Below are 17428 nucleotides of genomic sequence, written 5' to 3' on the forward strand. Positions count from 1 at the left end.
AGTCAGAGTTGAAAAGGCAGTGCGGCAGCAGATCAAGTAGCGCCCGTGAAACAGGAGAGTCGGCATTATGGGCATAAGTACTTCATCATTCCTCATGAACTTCCTTGGAGTTTCTGATGGACCTGGGCAGAGCTGTTACCACAACAAACCGTGATGTACACAGTTAGAGTGCTTTCTACGGTGCAACTTCAAACCTCGGTGAGTGTCGTTATGAATGGGCTGAATTTCCTCAGACTCCTGAGGAAGAAGAGGCACTGTTGTGAATTCCGTGAGTCCACTTGACACTTCCAAGCAGTGCTTTATAAACTTCCATGCAGTCCTCTATACAGCACCATACAGTCTGGTATGCACCTCCATGCAGTCCTCTATACAGCACCATACAGTCTGGTATGCACACCGTGCAGTCTGCTATACCCCTCCATGCAGTCCTCTGAATATCTCCATGCAGTCTGCCATATACCTCCATGCAGTCCTGTACACACCTCCATGCAGTCCTGTATACAAGTCCATGCAGTCCTGTATACACCTCCATGCAGTTCTCTATACACCTCCTTACAGTTGTTTGTACCCCTCTATGCAGTCCTCTATATACCTATGTGCAGGTCTCCATACAACTCCATATAACTCCATTCTGCTATACATCTCCATAAAGTCTTCCGTACTGTCCTCTGTACCACTCCAATCGGTGCTCTGTACCCCTCCATACAGTCCTCTAAACACCGTCATTTTAGTCCTCTGTACACCTCCAAGCTGTCCTCTCCACCCCTCCATGCAGTCCTCTCTACCCCTCTATGCAGTGGGGGAAAGGAGGTGATGCTGGCTGTTATTATCATGAGACTAACAATCCAGAAACTGAGTCAATGCTCTGGGGACCCAGGAGTGAATCTGAAGAAGTGGTCCCCCGGGGAGAGGTCTCTCGGTTCCACTATTGGTCAATAAACACACCTGTCAACGAAACTTTGTCAATCGCACAAGCAATCACATATTGTCTGATACAGCACTGGGTTGGCAGACTCTGATTCACCCAGAAGTATGAACACTTCTTGGCAATCAAAAGTATCCAACAACTTAGAGAGTTTGCATGAGGTTTATACACACTGTTCATAGTCAGACACGGAGCATGATCGCATAGTAACAATCAATGAATGCATGATATCACTTCATTGATAGTTGCTTCAACCAATGATTTTGATTTATAAAGAAGTTAAATCATAAATCAGCTTGCAGGGTGCAGCGAGCCATTCCCATTCCAAAGGCTTGCAGTGTGTGGTTAATATTTCCTCATTTTATCTGTCTACTTCTCATTCTAATGGTTAATGGTTATTGGTTTATATAGGTTAACTGCAGTTGGTGATATAGACACAGTGAACCATTTTGTCTAATCTAATTTAGCAATGCAGAAGCCATTTTGTCCAGCTCCTTCAGCCATTTTGTCCTACCTCCCGGAGACCCATATCCTCAAATCCTGCCATGACAGATGGTGGAATTTGACTTCAATTCAAAAAAAGAGTATCTGGAATTAAGATTCACTGATGACCATGGCAAAATACATCTGGCTCACTGATGCCTGACAGGGTAGGAAATCTGCTGTCCTCACCTGGTCTGGCCTACATGTGACTCCAGACCCACAGCAGTGTGATTGATTCTCAGCTGCCCACTGTATTGACCTGGCCAGCCACTCAGTTGTACCAGACATTACAAAGTCTGAAAGAAATGAATTGAATTGATTTGAATTGAATTTATTATCATGTGTACTGAGGCACAGTGAAAAACTTTGACTTGTGAGCAATACAGGCAGATCACAGAGTTAAGTTGCATAGATAAGTAAATAATAGGTAAACATTGGCAAAAAAAAAATACATATATAGAGGCAATGTTAAGAGTTTGTGAGTCCTTTCAGTATTCTAATAACAGTAGAGTAGAAACTGTTGTGAAACCGGCTGGTGCGTGTGTTCAGGCTTCTGTACCTTCTCCCTGATGGTAGAGGTTGTCAGAAAACTTTGCCAGGGTGGGATGGATCTTTGAGAATGCTGGCGGCCTTTCCTTGACAGTGGGCCTGATAGATGGATTCTATAGATGGGAGGTTGGCCTTTGTGATTGTCTGGGCCGAGTTCACCACTCTCTGTAACCGTCTCCGATCTTGAATGGTACAGTTACCATACCAGGTCGAGATACATCCAGACAGAATGCTCTCGATGGTGCATCTAAAAAAGTTGGCAAGGGTATTCATCGTAATGCCAAATTTCCTCAGCTGCCTGAGGAAGAAGAGATGTTGTTGGACCTTTGTAACCAGTGTGTCCACATGAAGAGTCCATGAAAGCTTGTTGTGGATGACCACTCCCAGGAGCTTGACACTCTCCACTCGTTCCCCTCTGTGATGTTAGTGTGTAGAGGGGGGCATGAGTAGCACCCCACCAAAAGTCAATAATGCGTTCCTTGGTTTTGCCGGCATTGAGAGCTGGGTTGTTCTCAATGCACCATTTTCCAGATCTTCCACCTCCCATCTGTAGTCTGTTTCATTGTCATCTGAGATTCGACCGACTATGGTGGTGTCATCAGTGAACTTGTAAAAGGCATTAGTGTGGTATTTGGTAAGGCAGTCATGGGTATACAGTGAGTACAGTAGGGGGCTGAATACGCACCTCTGGGGGGCTCTAGTGTTGAGTGTTAGTGAGGATGAAATATTGACCACAATCTTCACTGATTGTGGCCTGTGGGTCAGGAAACTGAGGATCCAGTTGCAGAGAGTGGGGCTTAGTCCAAGATAACTATGTTTAGTAATCACAAGGGGATAATGGTGTTGAATGCTGAACTGTAGCCAATGAGTAGGATCCTTATGTAGCTGTTCTTGGTGTCAAGACATTTTGGGAGGAGTGAAGGGCAAGTGATATGGTACCTGATGTGGAACTGTTGGTCCAATAGGCAAATTGGAGTGGGTGAAGAGTAGTGCGAAGGCTGGAGTTGGTTAATGCCATGACCAACCTTTCAAAGTACTTCATGACCACCGAAGTTAGGGCCACTGGGCGGTAGTCATTGAGACACGCTGCATGAGCCTTCTTAGGCACAGGGATGATGTTGGCCCTCTTGAAACAGGCAGGGTCAGAGGCCTGCTGCAGAGAGAGGTTGAAGATGTCTGAGAAGACCTCTGCCTGTTGTTCTGCACATGCTCTGAGTGCATGGCCTGCTACTCCGTCTTGCCCTGCCTTGGATTCAACCGACGGAAAACTGATCTGACCTCTGAAGCAGTGACTGTTGGGATAGCTTCGTCAGGACTTGTCGGAATTGGTATTACCTCTCAAAGCGAGCAGAGAAGCTGTCGAGACAATCTGGGAGGGATACGTCATCGCCTGCTATCTTGCACTGTCTCTTTTTAGAACCTGTGATGTCATTCAGTCCTTGCCATAGTCGCTGGGTATCTGTCTGGGTTTCTAGTTTGGAGAGGCATTGGTCCTTGACTGTCTTAATGGCTCTGCGAAGGTCATACTTGGATTCCTTATATTTGAGTGTGTCTCCTGATCTGAAGGCCTCATGCCTGGTTTTTAGTAGGTTCTATACGTCCTGATTCATCCAGGGTTTCCTGTTGGGGAACACCCGGATTGACTTCCTCGGTTTGCAGTCCTCCCCACCCTTGCTGATAAAGTCTGTGACAGTGGTGGCGTACTCATCCAAGGTACCTGCAGACTGTTTGAACATGGCCCAATCAGCCTATTCTAGACAGCACTGGAGTTGATCCTCTGCCTCCTCCGACCAGCACTGGATTTGAATCCGCGAGGGGGGTCTCCTGCTTGAGCTTTTGCCTGTAAACCAGGAGAAGAAACATGCATTGTGGTCGGAGTTCCTGGAAATGAGGGCGGGGGATGGAGCGGTAAGAATCCTTCACAGTGGTGTAGCCGTGGTCTAAAATATTCTGGCCCCTGGTGGGGCAGGTACTGTTCTGGTGGTACTTGGTCAATACCTTCCTTAGATTGGCTTGATTGAAGTGGCCAGTCACGATAAACAGGGCCTCGGAGTGTTCCGTCTCCAGGGTGTTATGGTGGAGTACAGCACATCCAGAGCTTCCTCAACCTTTACTTGTGGTGGTATGTACACAGCAGTTAGTATAACAGTGGTAAATTCCCGTGGGAGATAGAAGGGGTGGCATTTGACGGTGAGGAATTCAAGGTTTGGGGAACAATGGCTGCACAGGGTTGCAATGCCCATGTACCACAAGTTGTTGAATCCAAAGCAAACCCCTACAGAATTGCCTTACCTGAGGACAATGCACAGTCCATACGATGGATAGAAAAACCATCAGCCTGAAGTGTGCAGTCGGGAATGGATGGGATGAGCCCGATTTCTGTGAAGCAGAGGGTGCAGCTTCCTGCCGTTCACACTGGAAGCTGAGCCATGATCTGAAACTGGACGGATCACCTGGCACTGACCTAGGCACCGAAAAATGCAGAAACAGCCCTGTGAATCCTGCATTCCCTGTTTGCTTTCTATCATCTTTTCCGTCTTGCTTACTGTAAAGATTTTGATCTGATTGAAACTGATATAACTTCTGACCATTGCTATCATGTCATTGCAAGCCTTAGCTCAATTAGAAGAACACACCAAGTTGACAGAGCTCATCGAAAGGGACTTTCAATTGGATTAGCTCCACGACCACATGAATATAATGAGCATTTTCACACGTTTCACAGACTTGATTATATTTCCCACAGTAAAGACAAAGTGGTGACACTGAGCTGAGGGCAGTGGTCAGTTGTCACATTCACAATGGAACACCCGTCCTCAAGCTGCAGTCCTCAACCTTGTCTCTTAACTGCAGCCTATCGCTGCCTTTCCCTCAGGATATATGTTTAGTGCCTTACAAACCATTACTTTATACACAGTTTGCCACTTGGTTCTGTGTTATATTGAGTAAAGCTCTGTGTCTACTCAATCAGTTGATTAATTTGTTCCCTAACTGCCCTTTCTGTGATAATACTCTGGTTTTGAGATCCATTTCCCCTTGCTGTTTATTTATTAAAATGACCAATTAATGAGACTATGATGCACGTGCTCCTCTTCAGGACTATTTTGGCTGTCCCAGTCTACAGTTGTTCCTGGTTAAGATGCAAGTTGCGGCACAGTGGCTCAGTGGTTAACACCACTGCCTCACAGCGGCTGGGACCCCGGTTTGATTCCACCTTTGGGCAGACTGTCTGTGTGGAGTTTGCACATTCTCCCCATGTCTGCGTGGGTTTACTCTGGTTGTTCCGGTTTCCTCCCACATTCCAACGATGTGCTGGTGCGGTGAATTGGTCATGCTATATTGCATGTAGTGTTCAGGGATGTGTAAGCTTGGTGCATTAGCCAGGGGAAATCTCAGAGTAGGGGAATGGGTCTGGGGGTGATACTCATCGGAGGGTCGGTGTGGACTTGTTGGGCCAAATGGCCTGATTCTAATTATAATTAAATCCACGATCTATCAACTTTGAAATAAAGGATGTTTACGTAATCTGAATTAATCGTTTCCATCATCTTTACGCATCGCACAACTCGCACAAAATTGTAACTAATATTCAGTTGAGCAAATCCACCTCACTTCTGTGGCTACATTACATGTGGAATGCAGTTATATACTGAAGAATATGATCACCACGTTGTGACAGTGCTATCGTCAACTAAATCCTGCACTGAGCTACAGTGAACTCTGACAAGTATCAGATGTCTTGCCATCGATGACTCTTTGAAAACCTCTCCATTTACCACAGAATTGAGAAAGCATTCCAACTGTCAGATTGAGGTCACTCCAAACAGTTCCTGAGACTTCAGAGAAATGGACCATTTTGTCAATGTTAATGGAAAGTTATAAAATGATCAAACTAAAGGAAAATACTGCAGGTGCTGGAAATCTGAAATAAGAACAGAAAAGGCTGGAGTGCTAATGGAACAGCATCAACCTGAAATGTTCACTTATCTCTCCACGGGTTTAGCCTGATCCTATAAAAGAATAGAATATTGCTGTAAGTTCGGATCACTTGTTATCCTGTGAAAGAGAGTGTGTTGAGCTGATGGTTTCCATTTCTGACAACTAATAAATTTTCAGGTTCAATTTGTAATCAGTTATCAACTTGATAGTTGATGGAGAAAGACAATTGGTCAGGTTGTGTTGAGATAATGAAGACATACTTGAATGATTATTAAATCAAATCAATGTGCAGGGTGATGGGGAAAAGGCAAGTGCTCGCCACTGTGTCAACACGTATAGACAGCCCATGCAGACATGAAGGGATGAATGGCTTCCTTTTGACAAGTGGGTGATTATGAAACCTGATCTCCCTTTTCCTTTCCTGGGTGTGTAGGCCACATGTTGGATTGTGCTTCAATAGATGTTCTCCAGTGCTCAACAGGAGCTAACACAAGGAACAGCGAAGAGACTGTATAAATTAATGGTCCTGAAAATATCTTGTCAGTGGTAAATGGCTCCAATACTCGCCGTGACCTGAGTTGAACTGTTCCAGTACAAAACTGGCAACCACCTCCTAACATAGGGATTTAAACAGGATAATCTCAAAGAGTAGAACAAATTAAATCCAGATAATTACCACCCCATCAGTCAGATAAGAATTAACAGCCACATATTGGAAAGTGTATGAAGAGTACTCCCGAGCTGCACTCCCTCAGCAATAACTAGTTCACTGGTGTCCAGTTCTGCAGGGTTGCTCAGCACCAGACCTCATAACAACTAATATCCAAACAAGGTCAAAAGAGCTGGACTCCTGAGGTGAGAGAGTCTGCACTTGACATTAAAGCAGCAATTGACCAAGCCTGACCTGAAGGAAACCTAAAATGATGAGAAATGGGATGAAACTCTCATTGGTTGGAGTCATTCCTGGCACATTGGAGGATGGGTGTGGTTGTTGGAAGTCAGTCACCTCAGCTCCAGGACATCGCTGCAGGAGTTCCTCAGGGAAATGTCCTCGGTCCAGTTATCTTCAGCTGCTTCATCATGGACAATCCCTCCATCATAAGGTCAGAATTCAGGATGTTTGTTGATTGTTCACAAAGTTTTTCCCATTCCTGACTCGTCAGACACTATGCCGGTATATAGCAACACTTGGGCAGTATTCAGACCTGAACTGAAAGTAGCATGTGTGCCACACAAGTGTCAGGTATCTCCGAAAAGAGAGAATCCAACCATTTCTCTTGACATTGATTGGTCTTACCATCACTGAATCCCTCACTGTCCACATCCTGGGGCACGGTTGAATGGGGTTACCATTGACCACAGACTAGCTGGACCACTTATATAAATCCCATTGTTACAAGATCATGTCAGAGATTGGTAATTCTGTGATACATTTCTCGTCTCTTGCCTCCCCAAAATCTGTTCAATATCTGCAAAGGGCAAGTCAGGAGTGTGATGGAATATTCCTCACTTGCCTGGGTAAGCTCTGCTGCAACAACAGTCAAGAAACTTGATAATATCCAGAATAAAATGCTCTTGTCTGGCACCACATCCACAAATATTCACAGCTTCCATCAAAAAAGCACCCAGCAGCAAAGTGTGGCACGTGGAAGATGTACTGCAGCAACTTTGCGACAGCCTTGTCACAGCATCCCCACATACAGTGAGGGGAGTCTGCACTCTCCAATCTTTGGAATACAGACTGAATATGTTCAGTTGGCAGTCCTGGTGCTCGACAGAGTAAATGGTCTGTTCTCCCACAGTCAATGATATAGACACAATGGGGTCAGTCTGCTCTATCCAATGTGTGTGATATAGATGCAGTCGGGACAATCTCAACTCTCTAGGGTCTGTGACAAAGATACAGTGAGGTTGGTCTGCCCTCCATGGGATACAAGTGAAGACACAAATATGAATGAGGAGTAGGTCAGTTAGCCTTTTGAGTCTGATCTGGGATTTGATCAGTTCATGGTTGATCTTGCTGCAACCTTAATACTTGTTTCCACATACTTTCCAACCCCACTGACTTCCCTTGTTAGTGACGAGTTCATGTTAATCTTCCAGACAAGTCATTAGTGAGTCTGCCTCCATTGTTATCTGGAAGAGCATTCCACAGACTATGTGAACAAACAAGTAAATATGAAATACGTATTGGAGCCATTTGCCACTGACAAGATATTTTCAGGACCATTAATTTATTAATATTAATTTAACAAATTAGCCCCTGCATTATAATCTGCCATTTGATAAGATCATGGTAGATCTGGCAGCAGTCTTAATCCTCTTTTCCACCTACTTTCTAGCCCCATGGAATCCTTTGTTAGTGAAGAGTCCACATAATCTTACATAAAGATATCAATGAGCCTGCCTCCATTGTTATCTGGAAGATCCTTCCACAAGCTATTGTACAGTGAGGTGAATCACATGTTGTATGTGCTGCCACAAATACTTTGTCAGTTTTAAAAGGGAATTTACAGAGTTTGGATGAGTTCAATGTGTTTGAAGTCAACTAATTAAAAGACTTTTGGACTAACTGCTTCAAACTGTGATGTTCAAGTGTTTCAGGTTCAGCAGAAATATTCATTAGGTAAGACAGGTCCTTGGAAATTGTGAATAATATCTGATTGTATTAAGTTTCATGAAGTAAAGCTGACTCATCTGACAACAAAACTCGATTGAAAGAACATGCAAAAGTCACAAATGTTATAAGACCATAAAATAGAGGAGCAGAAATGAGGCCAGTCAGCCCAATGAGTCTGCTCTGCCATTCAATCATGGCGGATATGTTTCTCAAACCCATTCTCCCACTTTCTCCCCATAACCCTTGACCCCCTTGAAAATCAAGAACCTATCTATGTCAGTTCTAAATATACTCAATGACCTGGCCTCCACAGCCTTCTGTGGCAATGAATTCCATAGATTCACCACTCTCTGGCTGAAGAAGTTTCTCCTTATCTCCATTTTGAAACATCTTCCCTTTACTCAAAGCTGTGCCCTTGGGTCCTAGTCTCTCCACCCAATGGAAACATCTTCCCAACATCCACTCAGTCCATGCCATTCAGTATTCTGTATGTTTACCTAAGATCACCCCTCATCCTTCTAAACTCCATCAAGTATAGACCCAGACTCCTCAAACATTCCTCAGATGTTAACCTCTTCATTCCTGGGATCATTGTCCTGATCCTCCTCTGAATATGCTCCAGGGCCAGTACGTCATTCCTCAGATGGGGGGGGGGGGGGGGGGGGGTCCCAAAACTGCACACTGTACTCTGAATGTTGTCTGACCAGAGTCTTATAGAGCCTAAGAAGTACAGTGGCTGCTTTTGTATTCAAGTCCTCTCAAGATAAATGCCATCATCGCATTTTCCTTCCGAGCTATTGATTCAACCTGCAAATTTAACTTGAGAGAATCCTAGACTAGAGTTTCTTTGCACTTTAGTTTTATGATTTTTTGCCCCATTTAGAAAATAATCTATGTCTCTATTATTCCTACCAAAGTTATGACCTCACACTTTCCCACGTTGTACTCCATCTGCCAATTCTTTGCCTACACTTCTTACCTGTCCAAATCCTTCTGCAGCCTCTCGGTTCCTCAATACTACCTGTCCTTCTAACCACCTTTGTATCATCTGCAGCTGAGCCAGAGTACCCGCGATTCCTTCATTGAGACAATTAATGTAGAAAGTGAAAAGTTATGGTCCCAACACTGAGCCTTGCGAATAACAAATTCTCACCAGCTGCCATCCTGAGAAGGACCCTTTCACTCCCACTCTCTGCTTTCTGGCAGACAGCCAGACTTCTAACCATGCTAGCACCTGGCCTCTAACATCATGGGTCCTTATCTTATTCAGTAGCATCCAATGAGACACCTTGTCAAAGGCCTTCTTGAAGTCCAGGTAGACAATATCCATTGGCTCACCTTTGTCTAACTTGTTTGTTACTTCCTCAAAGAATTCTAACAGATTTGTCAGGCATGACTTCCCCTTGATGAAACCATGCTGACATTGCTGCACTATCTCTTCAGCTATGTCCCTTAGAACTCTGGGGAGTAGTCCATCTGGTCCAGATCATTTATTCACGTTCAGACCATTCAGTTTTTCTAGCACCTTCTCCTTGGCGATGGGCACCATACTGAGCTCTGCCCCCTCACGCTCTTGTATTTTTGGGATATTACTGTTATCTTCCACTGTGAAGACTGAGGTAAAGCAATTACCATTTCCTTGTTCCCCACTACTATCTCTCCAGTGTCATTTCCCAGCATCCCAATGTCCACGTTTGCCTCGTTTTTGCTCTTTATATATCTAAAGAAACTCATACAGTCTTCATTTATATTACCGGCTAACTTGCCCTCATATTTAAGTTTCTCCCTCCTTATTTCTTCTTTTGTTGACCTCTGTTGGTCTTTGTAAGCTTCCCAATCCACTGCCCTTCCCCACATTATATGATTCCTTTTTTTTTCATGCTATCCCTGACTTCCCTAGTCAGCCATGGTCGCCTCATTCTCCCTGTACCATGTTTCTTTTTCCTCGGGATGAATCTCTGCTGTGTCTCCTGAATATCATTATCTCTGATTTTATCTTCTCCCTCTCAAATTGCAGAGTAAATTCAATCACATTATGATCACTGCCTCCTCAGGGTTCCTTCACCTTAAGCTCCCTTATCAAGTCTGCCTCATTGAACAGCACTAAATCCAATATTGCCTGCTCCCCCATGGGCTCCACTGCAAGCTGCTCCAAAAAGCCATCTCGGAGACATTCCACAAATTCCTTTCCTTGCAATCCACTGCCAACCTGATTTTGCCAATCCACCTGCATATTGAATTCCCCCATGATCACTGTAGCTTTGCCGTTCCTCCACATCTTTTCTATCTCCTGGTGTATCTCGTGTCCCAGTTCCTGAATACTGTTTGGAGGCCTGGACATATCTCCAACACTATTTTTTTAAACTTTGTGTTTCCCCAATTCTACACCATCTGACCCTCCTTTGTTTCTTACTATTGATTTAGTTTCATTTCTTACTGATATGGCAAACCCACCCCCTCTGCACACCTGCCTATCTTTTCAATAGGAGGGAAATGCTTGAATATTCAACTCCTAATCCTGATCCCCTTGCAGCCATTCGTTTGCCTAGTTATCTTCATCATAAATACAAGACAGGCATCAAACTGGCTCTGAAACCTAACTCCTGGATACAAAATCACTTCCTTCCTTGAGACAACACAGCTCAAGTGCTCACATGGACAAAAGCCCCTGCCTCCTGTCTTTGAAAGTTGCTAAACCCAAAAAGGCATCCCTTTGATCGAGCAAAACCCAACCTGGGCCAGGAGCATACTCCAACTTTCCTCAGGATATTGGGAGCACTCACAATGTTGCACTCGACTCCTTGTTTTGTAGTTCGATTCTCCCCCCCCGCTCAATGTTTGTTCACACACATTGTTTGACCTCAACTTTCTCATAATGTGTTAATGGTTAATTTAATTGGCTTTCCCATCGGCATAACTTGCCTTTTTTTGCACTGTCTGTTGTTCTATCTCAGGACGACAGGCCTATCCGTGGCTTTAAGTGGCAAGCGCAGTTTTATCTGATAAAAGACTGGAGACATCTTCTCTCTCCTACAATAACAGTGTTAATTATAGGCCAGTGAGCCTTACTTTGTTTGTGGGTAAGGTATTGGAAATTGTTACAAAACATAGGATGTATAATCATCTGGAAAGGAATAATATGATGAGAGACAGCAAACATGGTTTTGTGAAGGGTTGGCCATGCCTCACTAACCTTATTGAATTATTTGAGAAGGTGACAAAACAGGTGAATGAAGGTAAGGTGGTTGATGTGGTGTTACTGGACATCAGTAAGACGTTTGATAAGGTTCCACATGGTAGGCTATTGCTCAAAACAAGGAGTTTGGGGATTGAAGGTGATTTAGCGGGTTGGATCAGAAATTGATGAGCTGAAGGAAGACAGAGGGTGGTGATTGTTGGGAAGTGCTCATCCTGGAGCTCAAGAGGGTGGTGGTTGTTGGGAAGTGCTCATCCTGGAGCTCAGTTCCCAGTGGTGTGCCACAATGATCTGTTTTGGGGCCACTGCAGTTTGTCATGTTTATAAATGATCTGGAGGTGGGCGTAGAAGGATGGGTTAGTAAATTTGCAGATGACACTAAGATCGGCAGATCTGTGGATAACGTCGAAGGATGTTGTGGGTTACACAGGGACATACATAGGATGCAGAGCTGGGCTGAGAAGTGGCAAATGGAGTTTAATGCAGAAAAGTGTGGGGTAGTTCACTTCGGAAGAAGTGACAGGATTGCTGGGGTAATGGTAAAATTACAGAATACTGGGGTAATGGTAAAATTCTTGGCAGTGTAGATGAACAGAGAAATCCTGGTGTCTAGGTCCATCAATCCCTGAAAGTTGTCACTTTCAGAGTTGTTAAGAAGGCAGACGTTGTGTTGTCGTTTATTGGTTGGGGGATTGAGCTTTGGAGTCATGAGGTCATGCTTCAGCTGTACAAGACACTGGTAAGGCTGCACCTGGAGTATTACATGCAGGTCTGGTCACCGCGTTATAGGAAGGATGTGGAAGCTTTGGAAAGGGTTCCGAAGGGATTTACTAAGATGTTGCCTGGTATGGAGCGAAGATCTGAAGAGCAAAGGCTGAGGGACTTGAGGTTGTTTTCATTAGAGAGAATAAGGTTGAGAGATGACTTAATCGAGACATATAAGATAATCAGAGGGATAGACAGGGAGGACAGTAAGAGCTTTTGTCATCAGACAGTGAAGGTTAATACGAGGGGACATAGCATTAAATTGAGGGGTGATAGATTTAGGACAGATGTCAGGGTAGTTTCTTTACTCAGAGAGTAGTAGGGGCGTGGAATTCACTGTCTGCAACAGGAGTAGACTCACCGATGTTAAGGGCACTTAAATGTTCATGGGATATACATAGGGATAATAATGGAACAGTGTAGGTTAGATGGGCATCAGATTAATTTCACAGGCCGGTGCAACATTGAGGTCTGAAGGGCCTGTACTGTGCTGTAACATTCTATGTTCTATGTTCTATGAAAGTGGCCACCAGGTTGATAGGGCTGTTAAGAAGGCATATGGTGTGTTAGCTTTTATTGGTAAAGGGATTGAGTTTTGGAGCCATGAGGTCATGTTGCAGCTGTACAAAGATCTGTTGCGGCCGCACTTGAGGTATTGTGTACAGTTCTGGTCACCACATTACAGGAACGATGTGGAAACATTGGAAAGAGTGCAAAGTAAAGGTACCAGGACGTTGTCTAGCATGGAGGGAAGGCGTTGGAAAGAAGAAGGTTGAGGGTGATGTAATAGAGCCATACAAGATGATCAGAGGGTTCAAAAGATTGGACAGTGAGAGCCTTTTCTCTCGGATGGTGATGGCTTGCAATAGGGGACATAGCCTTAAGTTGATGGTGCTTGATGTCGGACAGAAGAGAGAGGTAGGTTTTTTACTCAGGGAGTAATAAGGATGTGGAATGGCCTGTCTACTGTAGTAGACCCGCCAACTTTAAGGGTATTTAAATGATCATTAGTTCAACATGTGGCTCATAATGGAATAATGTAGGTTAGATGGGCTTCACATTGGTTTCACAGGTCGGCACAACATCGCGGACCGAAGGGCCTGTACTGTGCTGTAATGTTTTATGTTCTATGAATCATAACATACAGACAGATCATTGTTTATTTAGACAGAGCGAGGCATCCAGGGTTACAGGTACACAGGAGATATAGAAATCTTCATTAGATTTGAAGATAGAGAGGTCCATTCGGCAGTCTAAGAAGAGCAGGGAAGAAGGTGTGGCTCTGTCGTCTGCAGATACATCTGTCCATGACAGTATCAGGAAGAATGATCACCAAACAGTCCCTTAAGGAGACAAAGTCCCAATTTCACATTGAGAATGACCTCCATCCTGTTGTGCGGCACTATCACTGCGCGAAATGAGACAGACTTCAAACAGATCGAGCAACTCAAGAGTTGGCACCTATGATGTGACGTGGGCCATTAACAGCAGCACAATCTGTGACCTCATGGCCCAGTATATCCCCCACTCAGCCATGACCCCATCAAGAGAGATGATCAACCCTGGTTCAATGAAGAGTGCAGGGGAGCCACGAGCAACACCAGGCACAGCTGAAGATGAGGTGTCCACCTGGTGATGCCACCAAACTGGACTACTTGCATGTCAATCAGCACAAACAGCAAGTGATGGACAGAGCTAAGTGATCCCACAATCAATGTATCAGATCTAAGCTCTGCAGTCCTGCCATATCCAGTCGTGAATGGTGGTGGACAATTAAACAACTCACTGGAGAAACAGGCTTCACAAATTTCCCCATCCTCAACGATGGAAGATTCCAGCACATCAGTGTAAAATATAAGAATGAAGCATTTGCAGGGATCTTCTGCCAGAAGTGCTGAGTGGATGATCCATCTCACCCTCCTCTAATAGGCCCCAGCATTACGGATACCAGTCTTCAGCCAATTCGATTCACTCCACATGATATCACAAAATGGTGGGAGACACTGGACACTGCAAAGGCTATGGGCCCTGACAACACTCCAGCAATAATACTGAAGACATCTGATCCAGAACTTGCCGTGCCCCTGGCCAAGCTGTTCCAGTACAGTTACAAAACTCGCATTTACCCAACAACATGGAAAATTACCCAAGTATGTCCTGTACATATTTAACAGGGCAAATCCAACCCAGCCAATTACTGCCCCATCAGTCAATTCTTGACCACCAGTGAAGTGATGGAAGTTGACATCAGCAGTGGTATTGAGTAGCTCCTGATCAGTAATACCCTGGCCAGTTTGAGACCTGCCAGGACCACCCAGTTCCTGACCTCATTACAGCCTTGGTTCCAACATGGACAAAAGAGCTGAGTTCCAGAGGGAAGGTGAGAGTGTCAGCCTGTGACATCAAGGCCAATTGGACCAAGTGTGGCGTCAAAATGTCTGAGCAAAACTGGAATCACTTGGGTACAAGCTCCCCGATGGTTGGATTCCGATCATACACAGAGGAAGATGGTTGTGGTTGTGGAGGTCAGTCATCTCAGCTCCAGGACATCGCTGCAGGAGTTCCTTAGAGTAGTGTTATTGGCTCAAACATCTCCAGCTGCTTCATGATAAGGTCCCCATAAGAACCTTCCCACTGAGCTCACCACATAAGCACAGTGACTACAAGAGTAAGTCAGAGACGAGCGAGGTGTACCAAAGTGGGTAAATCACCTCCTGACTCCCCAAAGCCTATCCACTATCTCCAAGGCATAAGTCAGGAGTGAGATGGAATACTCCCCACCCACCTGGATAGGTGCAGTCCCAATAATACTCAAGAAGCTGTACACCATCCAGGACAAAGCAGACCTCTTGATTAGCACCACATCCACTCCCTCCATCGCTCACGCCCAGTTGTAGCAGTGTGTAGTATCTACAAAATGCAAAGTAGAAAATCATCAAAGATCATCAGACAGCACCTTCCAAACCCACAACCACTTCCATCGAGAAGGACAAGAACAGCTATATTTAGGAACACACCACCTTCAAGTTCCCCACGAAGACCCTCACCATCCTGACATGGAAATACATCATGGTTCTTTGACTATCACTGGGTCAAAATCCTGGAATTCCCTCCCTAATGGCATTGTGGGTCAACCCACAGCAGGTGAACTGCCGTGGTTCAAGAAGGAACTCACCACCACCTTCTCAAGAGTAACTCGAGATGGACAATAGATACTGGCCAGCAAATGATGCCCAGATCCCATCCACGAATAAATAATGTCCTCCACACATCTCTGTGCTGTCCACCATACAGATTCATCCCCTGCATTGTGTGATGCCTGTCACTCTGCACTCAAACTCAGATACACCTGACAGCCCACAAGTAAATGCAACATGAATGAGGCTTTAGAATTTCACTCAGAGCCAGATGATGCATCCTATGTTGATGCATGAAATGTGCCCATGCCCCTGACTGTGAACCAACCTGGCAGAAGCAGGTACAACATCATTCTCTCTGAGCTCCACAGTGAAGGGTGAGTTAATCTGAAAGCAGCCAGAATGATGTGGTGGGGCTGGGGTTTGGTGATGCCCACACACACCGACAAAGTGTGGGAGAGGACAGTGTCGATGGAGCATGCAGTGAAATGGTGCTGATGGTGGAGATGGATGAAGACCTGGAGAAGCAAACAGTGAGCTCCTGCCTCCAGGTAACTGCCCAGGCTTTCCTGTTGGGAACTTGCACCATCTGGTTTCCATAGGAACTGAAGGAAAGATTAGAATCTCCATCGAAATGAGACAAGATCAGCTCCAAATGAAATAGAACGGCATGAAAATGAAGTGGTCACCCCTCACTAGTGAGATTCAGAAATCGCTGTTTAAAGCAGAAACGGGGAAATTGGAAATACTTTTCACAACTCACTCTGGTGCTTTCATTCTTGCCACATTTCCCCAACCTTCTTGTTAGTGCTCACATCACTCAAGGCAGCATTGAGCACTTACAGGATTGATGATCCAATGGTGGCTCAGGCCTGAGTACTTTCAATGCTGGTCATCCTGTAGGATCCAGAGTAGATCTATTGGCTTCCCAAAGGACCCACATGGACACCCTGAACCACGATCTGACCCCTGACCCCACTGCGTCCTGATCTCGACCTGGAATGGCATCGGCTACATGACCCCTAGGAGGCCCAACTCAGAGACTCTGAGACTTGGCGCCACCCTCTGCAGCTGGATCCCCAGCTTCCTGACCCACAGACCACAATCAGTGAAGATAGACAGCAGCACCTCCTCCACGATAACCCTCAACACTGGAGCTCCCCAAGGATGTGTTCTCAGCCCCTACTGTACTCCCTGTACACCCACGGCAGTCTGGCTAAATTCCAGACAAACATCATCTCCACGTTTGCTGCAGACCCCACTGTGGGAGAATGGATATCAAACAACAGGAAGGAGATAGAGGGCTTAGTGACCTGGTACAGTGAGAACACCCTCTCTCTCAGCATCAGCAAAACTGAAGAACTGATCATTGACGTCAGAAAGAAAGGAGGAGAACATGCCTCCTTCTCCATCAATGGAGCTGAGGCTGAGAGGGTGGAGAGTGTCAAGTTCCTCGGAGTGACAATAACCGACAAGCTGTCCTGGCCTTCCCACATAGATGTGATGATCCAGAAGGCACAACAACGCATGCTCTTCCTCAGGCAGCTCTGGGAATTTGGCCTGTCCATAAGGTCCCTCACCAAACTCTCCAGATGCAACACAGAGAGCATCCTGTCCCGGTGTAACAACCGCTCTGCCCAGCACGGTAAGGAACTACAGGGGGTTGTGTGCACAGCCCAGACCATCACGGAAGCCAACCTTCCATCCATGGACTCCATTTACATGGCTCGTTGCCATGGAATGGCTGCCAACATCTTTGAAGACCCCCCCCACCCCGGTGATGATCTCCTACAACCTCACCCATCAGGCAGAAG

This window comes from Chiloscyllium plagiosum, unplaced genomic scaffold (genome assembly GCF_037043375.1).
Source record: "Chiloscyllium plagiosum isolate Xiang-an unplaced genomic scaffold, Cpla_swu_hap1 HiC_scaffold_12, whole genome shotgun sequence".
Taxonomy (NCBI): domain Eukaryota; kingdom Metazoa; phylum Chordata; class Chondrichthyes; order Orectolobiformes; family Hemiscylliidae; genus Chiloscyllium; species Chiloscyllium plagiosum.